The following is a 7655-nucleotide window of genomic DNA, read 5'->3' on the forward strand; positions in this document are numbered from 1 at the left end:
ATCTCAATCAGGTCAAGGAGGCAGAAATGGTCTTAGGAAAATTTACTAATGTATAAGCTATTAGGTATATAGTTTTAGAATGGCCAATTCTATGTGATTGCTATCTGGAAGGACATGACCAATTTGATTTATCTAGTACAAATTGCAGAGCACTAAAGGGGGGAACGATGATACACTTAATCAGGTAGGTGGGAGGTAGGTAGGTGGCTACACCTTCAAGAGGCTGTCCTATCAACGACAGTAGGTATTAAGGGGGGGTGTTTTCCTATGGTACGGGGGGAGGGTGTGTAGAAGTGGGTAGCGAGGGTGGGAGGGAAGGGAGGGAGGGAGAAAATTAAAAATGGCATGGCAAGTCAAAATGAAGTCAAAATGTTTTTAGCAATGAAGGAAACTTGGAAGAGTGATAAGAAAGGGAGAGAGTTTTTTGATTGGTCTTACATAAAATGACGTACTGTAGTTGTCTTGCTTGGAACGTATCTGGCCTGAACAATAAACTCAAGCGAGGTCTAGTTTTTCAAGAACTGAAAATGTATGATGCACAGCTGGTCATGTTAACAGAAACGCATATTTGTTATAAAGATAAAAAAAATTTGAGACAGCTGGGATATGATTTGGTGGTTTGCACTACTTTAAATTCGCCTATAAGAGGGGTTGCAATTTTAAAGAAAAGACATTGGCAAGGGGAAGTTATCAAAACTGCAGCAGATAAGGCTGGACGATGGGCAATAATGCAAATCCGGCTAGAAAATAGTATGTATGTTTTCTGTGCCTTATATGGGTCTAACAAAGATGAACCACAGCTATTTGATTGGTTGAATATGGAATTACTATCTTGGGATGGAGAGCTCATATTAATGGGGGATTTTAATTGTGTATTAAACTATTCTCAGGATGCAACAAAGAAAGGGACAGGGATACGTATGCGTAAAACTAGAGCAGCTATACTGGAGCTAGCAAAAATACACAACATAAAAGATATATGGCGCAGTCTCTACCCAGGCATACCTGGCTATACTTATTATTCATTTACCCATAAACTTTGCTCAAGGATAGATTTGGCTTGGGCCTCAGACGATTTAATAAGTCAGGGATCTATGGAGGTTATGCCAAAAATTTCTTCTGACCACAATCCCATAATGTTTACATTTGGTATAATTTCAAGAGAAAAAGAGAGGCGCCCTTTTACTTTTCCAAGATACTTGTTATCGGATGAGGCCTTTGTGACTTTTCTTAAAAAACATATTAAGGAGTTTATTGTACATAATATGGACACGGCTAGCGTTCTTACAGTCTGGGATGCCTGCAAGGCCTCTATCAGAGGAATAGCACAACAATATATCCTCAAACAAAATGCAATAAAGAAAAAAGAAGCAAAATTAATGACAGAGAATATCTTACATATAGAGAAACAACTAGCTGACTGCCTAAGAGAGGGGGCTAGGAATAGGCCTGATATATTACTTCTGGAAAATAAACTACTGATTCTATGCTCAGACATCAAAAGTTCTCTTAAGGAAAAACATAGCTGCAAGATACTTAAATTTAAAATCTCGCAACATGAACGCGGGGATCGAGTAGGAAAGCTCCTGGCGTATAAAGTGGCCGAAGATCGGGCATCAACACTGATTAAGTCTATAAAAGGCCCCAACGATATTCTGCATACACAACCTATACATATTATGGAGCAATTTGCCTCTTATTACGAGGAATTAAACACTCCAGAGACTAAGGTCAGCTTAACTCAGATTCAATCCTACTTAAATGATAAACTCCCCATAAGACAATATCTAGATCAGCTCACCCTAGACAAATTGGAAGAGGAATACACAATTGAAGAACTACGTTTAGCAGTATTTTCTCTCCCACCCAATAAAGCGGCAGGGGAGGATACGCTTCCTATTGAATTGTACAAAATCTGCGCTGAAGAATTACTTCCCCTTTTGTGCCTAGTGGTGAATACAATAGGCACAACAGGTAAGGCTCCGGAATCTTGGAGAACTGCGAAAATTATGTTTTTTCTGAAAAAAAAAGAAACCTCCGACGCAATGCGGGTCATACAGGCCAATTTCCTTAATAAATACTGATGCTAAGGCCTACTCTAAGCTGGTATCATTACGACTGGCACCCCTTATGCCACACCTAGTCAACGAACAACAACATGGCTTTGTGGCTGGTAGGGACACCACAGCGCATGTCAATATGGCAATTACGGCATTTGACATAGCTGCTATCAATCGCACCCCACTCGGCATGATACTTCTGGACACAGAAAAAGCGTTTGACCGGGTGGGGTGGGATTTTCTATGGGAGGTGCTAACTCAGTTTGGATTTAAAGATCGCTTCCTCAGAGGCATACAGGCTATTTATCGGGAACCCAATGCTAAAATCAGCTATGCGGGGCTATTACCACCAACTTTTGCAATATCAAGGGGGACTCGGCAGGGGTGCCCACTTTCACCCCTGCTGTTTGCTCTCTCCATGGAACCTTTTATTAATGCCCTGCAGAATCAAGAAAAGATAAAACCATTAGATCATGAACATAAAATACTCAAAATTACTGCATATGCAGACGACTTAGCTATCTACACTACAAATGTAATAGAAGCATTAACTGGAATTGCAGAAGAAGCGAAAAAATTTGGGGTTATCTCAGGCTCAAATTAAACTTTGATAAAACTCAAACTTTAATGAACTATCAAATCAACCAACCAGTCACTGGGCTATGCAATTCAGCTGTGTACTTAGGGGTGAAAATTTCTTCTAAAACTAGTGAAATCAACAAATTAAATTATGACCCTCTACTTAAACACACTTCAACGGCTTTTAAAAAATGGCACAAGATTCCATTGAATATCTTGGGCCGAATTAATTTGATTAAAATGAATATTTGGCCCAAATTTTAAATCTTTTTCGTTCCATTCCCCTTCGAGTTAACAGTATATTTTTTAGGAAACTGGAGGGAATCTGCAGCAGTTTTGTTTGGAGCTACAAAATCCCCAGGAGATCAATGACGATACTAAAATTATCCCTAGAAAAAGGCGGATTGAAATTTCCGGACTTTAAGTCTTACTTTTATGCATCCTTTCTAGGACGGCTTAGGAGCTTACTAAATAAAAACGAAACCCATTTCTTTTTTTTATCAATTTATGTTAGGCACTAATTCATCTCAATTTCTAGCAAGAGTACAAGACCCTAATTTTTTCAAGCGAGTCAAATTTAAGATAGCAAGGGACTCGGTAGCGATTTTTAACCAGATCATGAAATTTTGTGATACTTCTTTCTTTCATACAGATCTACCATTATGAGACAATCCAGGATTACCAGGTATATTTAATGACAAAGTTGGGAGGGATTGGGCCATCTATGGGATTAAGACACTGGGAGACCTCTATGGCTCTGATGGTTTTCTTCAATTCTCGACCTTACAATTGCTTTATAAATTGCCAGGGGAAATGCTACTTAAATATATGCAAGTTAGGGATTACTTAATCCGAAAAATGAAGCTGAATAAAATCACAAGCTCGGATATGTGGGGTTTCTTGTATAGTACAAAAAAGAAATCTTTAATTAGCTCTGGATACAAACTCTTAAGCCAACATAACGTGGATGATTGCCGAGATTGTCACAAAAATGGACTATAGAATTGGGAATAAATGTGACACCACAGAACATATCTAGTGCTTTTGTTAATATTAACAGAATAGTCCACTCTTCGAGCTTAAAGCTTCAACTATATAGGACGGTTAGCCAACTTTATCATACTCCGCTGAAAATTTCTAAATGGTCACAAAATAGCGAGCGCACCAAATGCCTTAAATGCGATCTGGTGGCAGCAGATCTCATTCATATGATTTATTCGTGCCCTATGTTGGCTACGTTTTGGCAAGAAATAGAAAATACCCTACTTCAAAAGCAACTGATTTGCTTCCCACTTACTGCACCTATGGTCTTACTTGCCTTAAATACAAGAAGTAATATTAATACTGGCTGGCTAAATATAGCACTATCTTGTGCTAGATTGGTGGTAGCAAGAGCATGGATCTCACCGAATCCACCTTACAGGGCAGAATGGTTAACCTTAATTCATGAAATATACTCTATGGAAAAGGCACTTGCTAAGAATAGTAGCCGAAAGGCAGTCGAAAAAATGGAAAGGATATGGGCTAATTTTGTATAAGTCCTATATGTTACAAGATGAACTGTTAGGGATTTTGAACTTTGAAGATTGAATGTTTTTTGTCTACTTTGATTTCTTATATTTAGTCTTTCTGTCAGGCTGATGCGGTACTATGTGTAAGAATATTGTGCTACTTAGTACATTTGATCTTTCCCTGAAATCACTCTAAAATTTGATTTTGATATAATGTTTTCTGTTTGACATACTTGCCAAAATAAAAAAAATAAAAAAAAGACTTGCCATATCGGAGCAGAAGGAACAAAAATAAAATTCCTGCTACGAGTCCCAACAGAAGAGGCAGGCCACCTAACACAGAGTGCACGAAATTCGGGAAGCTGTTCAGGACTGCTTCAAAGGGTGCTAATAGTCCCGAAAAAATTGTCTTAAATACATGTGCAATGCCACTGGTATCAGACATGTTTAAGATTTGACCTAACATTTCTACGAAATGCACGGGGCAATTTGTCGATAATAGTGTATGTATCTCTGCCGCTGTCCTTGCAACTTGCAGATCATACGTCTCTTTGGACGAGGTTAAAGGCACAGTTGTCTGTAAAAGAATAGACTTCATTCTGCTTAAATTATCAATTCGAATAGAAGAGATATTCAGAGAAGGCCATATTGCTGCGTCCTTGTCTGGTTTGCTGTTTGGATACAATACTTGCATACAGCAAATGACCCTGGAAGTAACGCTCACGAGATAGGCTATTCCTGGCACCATGCCACTACAGCTGTCGTCACTTATTATAACGTAGCTGCCGTTGGAAAGCTGTCTGAAAAAAGGCTCTATCTGTGTTGCAGGGGTGCCGTGCAGGTGACATGAAAGGTTATTTGATGAACCTTCGCAGGCTCCATGCAAGTTAATACCTTGACACGGAAGTGTACCGCTTAGTGAATTTTTACAGTTGTTACCACTAAGAAATACCTCTTTTTTCCCTTCACTATAACATCTATGTGTATAAGGTAAATTCCAGGTTGACTTGATGTATCCTTTACCCAACCTTTCATACAGGCCTGCTGGTATATGCTTTTGGCAATATTGAAACTGAAAAGTCGTTATCGGAATTGTAATTGTACCATGTATTATCCATTCAATGACAGGTCGTTCTGACATTGTCAATGGTAGTTTTTCAATGCTCAGTATCGTATAGTCTGCTCCTTTTTGTACCAAAGAGATTTGTTTATCTGTAAAGTTAAAGATAGAAAATAATGACGTTGTGTTGATTAGACGCAATGGCACGTAGCCTGAACGGAGGTTTTGCAACGTCCAGCCTAACTGTACAATAGAACGTAATTGGGACTGGCCATGTTTTAACATTAGCATATCCTGTTCTATTATATCAATAGCAGATGATACAATGCTGTCCAGTGAATAAATTCTGGAGGACAGAGTCGTTAATCCATTGTCCACTACAGACAGTGATTTTTCCAAATTAATACGATCAATTTCTCGTATTTTTTCAGCAGTTTCAATTTGCATTACTTTCCAAGCTTCATTGTAAGCAGCGTATATACCGGCATATATGAAATGTTTTTGACGCTGTTTGCGAGGTCCCAGAATGAAATCTCGCAAGTCAGCACCTTCTTTAAGTAAAGTCAAGTGTTGCCTAATTTCAGGCAGTGTGGATTTCTGTAGCCACTCAAGGCATAATTTTCCTACACTATATGTTGTAACTATCCCTGGATGTTGTCTCTGGGAATATCTTAGGTCTGGCCTGGTCTGTTTGAACCCCTGTGTTTTGTTCAGGAATCTATCTTGACAGTTATTTGTGTCTGTGGGCCAGATCAACCATTTTTTCCAATCAGGATTTGTTCTGTTTTGGTATAAAATATGGGATACGTCTATCTCCACATCTGTAGTGCTATTACTATCAGGTATGGGCTTCGGAATAGACGGTTTGTTTAAGTCTTTTATCTTGGCTAGGCCGAGACAGGTTGTTTGTTGAATGGTATCATTCAGGAATATTATCTGTTCTGGGATCATGCAGGCTCTGAATAATGAAACCTTGTACCTGCCAGTCTTTTTTACCCCAGATGGTTTTTGTTTCAATGTTGTTTTTCCAAAATTCAAAACCAAATGTAGACATTTTTTCATAAAAGTTTTCAGAATAAATCAATTTAGTATTTGTCAACATGTTTTTCATTCCTGTCTTATTTAACATTTTTAAATAAAACGTTTCTGGATCAGTGTTGTTAAACCCTGAGAAGTATGGGAATTTCTCATAAAATGTTTTCGAGCTGCCTTTTGGCGGTGTTGTACAATGTTCCCATTGATTATAAGTAAAAACATTTCTAGGATTAGCAGATTTATGCAAATAGTGATGACCATAATGATTAAAACAGTAAATTTCTTCATAATTTGATGAACCCTGCAAATAATCATGTTCTGTGAATTTTGCTGACATTTCTAAATCTGACATCATATTATTAATATTTTCAAAGTCCCAATCATCAGAGAAAGTACTTGGTGTTACAAAGTCACTTAATGAAACCTTGAGCTGGTGTGGATATTTCAAGAGCTCAATCGGGCCATAGATTTCGTAATCCGTTTTGTCCCATGCTACACCACCAGGTATTGGAATGGCTGTGATGTTCACTGACGACAGTTCTCTTTTTTCGATGTGAGAAGATCTGTGTGGCTTTAGGACCAAGTTGATGTTCTGACTTGCTGTGTCCATTGTACTATATTTTCCATCAATAAATCTACCCAAACTTAAAACCAAGATGAGCCAAAGTAGGAGGAAAATTACACCTAACACAATCCATAATTCAAATCAAATCAAATCAAAACCAACTTTATTCGGTTTTTCATAGTTATAGAAATACCATAAAAGTTCATAAAATAAATTTTATACAATTTGCTCAATTTATAAAAACAGTTAAAAAGACTTTTTAAAAAAAATTAGTTATTACTATTCAGTAAAAAACAGTTTGTACAAAAGTCGCAGTTCATAAAGTTATAGCCATAACAAGCAATTTTTATAATAACTTCATCGGACCTCTATTCTGCAAATATAAAGACTCATCATTATTAAAGACTTGAACGATGGCGAATACAAAATTTAAGAAAGTGCGCCATCGCTTTTGCTATTAATTAGTCTTCGAGGTACTGAAGCGCCAAATATGCTGGACGGCATTGGCGCATGCCCCAGTTTTTTAGTATGGGCAGTGGCCAGCGCCTCCGTGGTGATATATAAAATTTACAAAAGAGTGTTGTATGTATGGTCGACTGTTTCGACACAGAGTCACAAGGGCATGGGGTTGATTTTGATGACCATTCGTTTTGAGTCGGAAAAAGAACCATTAAATGAAACATATTAAATCTAAAACGTGTCAGCAACAATTTTTCAAATTGAGTTACTCTGTACGTCAGATAAGGTTCTACGGAAAACACAGTCTGAACTAATAAGCCCTGTTGGACAGAGGGTTTCTCTATCTCTTTTAGCAGGCGTACCTGGCGCAAATGTGCCCAGCATGC

The sequence above is a fragment of the Lissotriton helveticus genome, chromosome 9, assembly GCF_964261635.1.
Source record: "Lissotriton helveticus chromosome 9, aLisHel1.1, whole genome shotgun sequence".
Classification (NCBI taxonomy): Eukaryota; Metazoa; Chordata; class Amphibia; order Caudata; family Salamandridae; genus Lissotriton; species Lissotriton helveticus.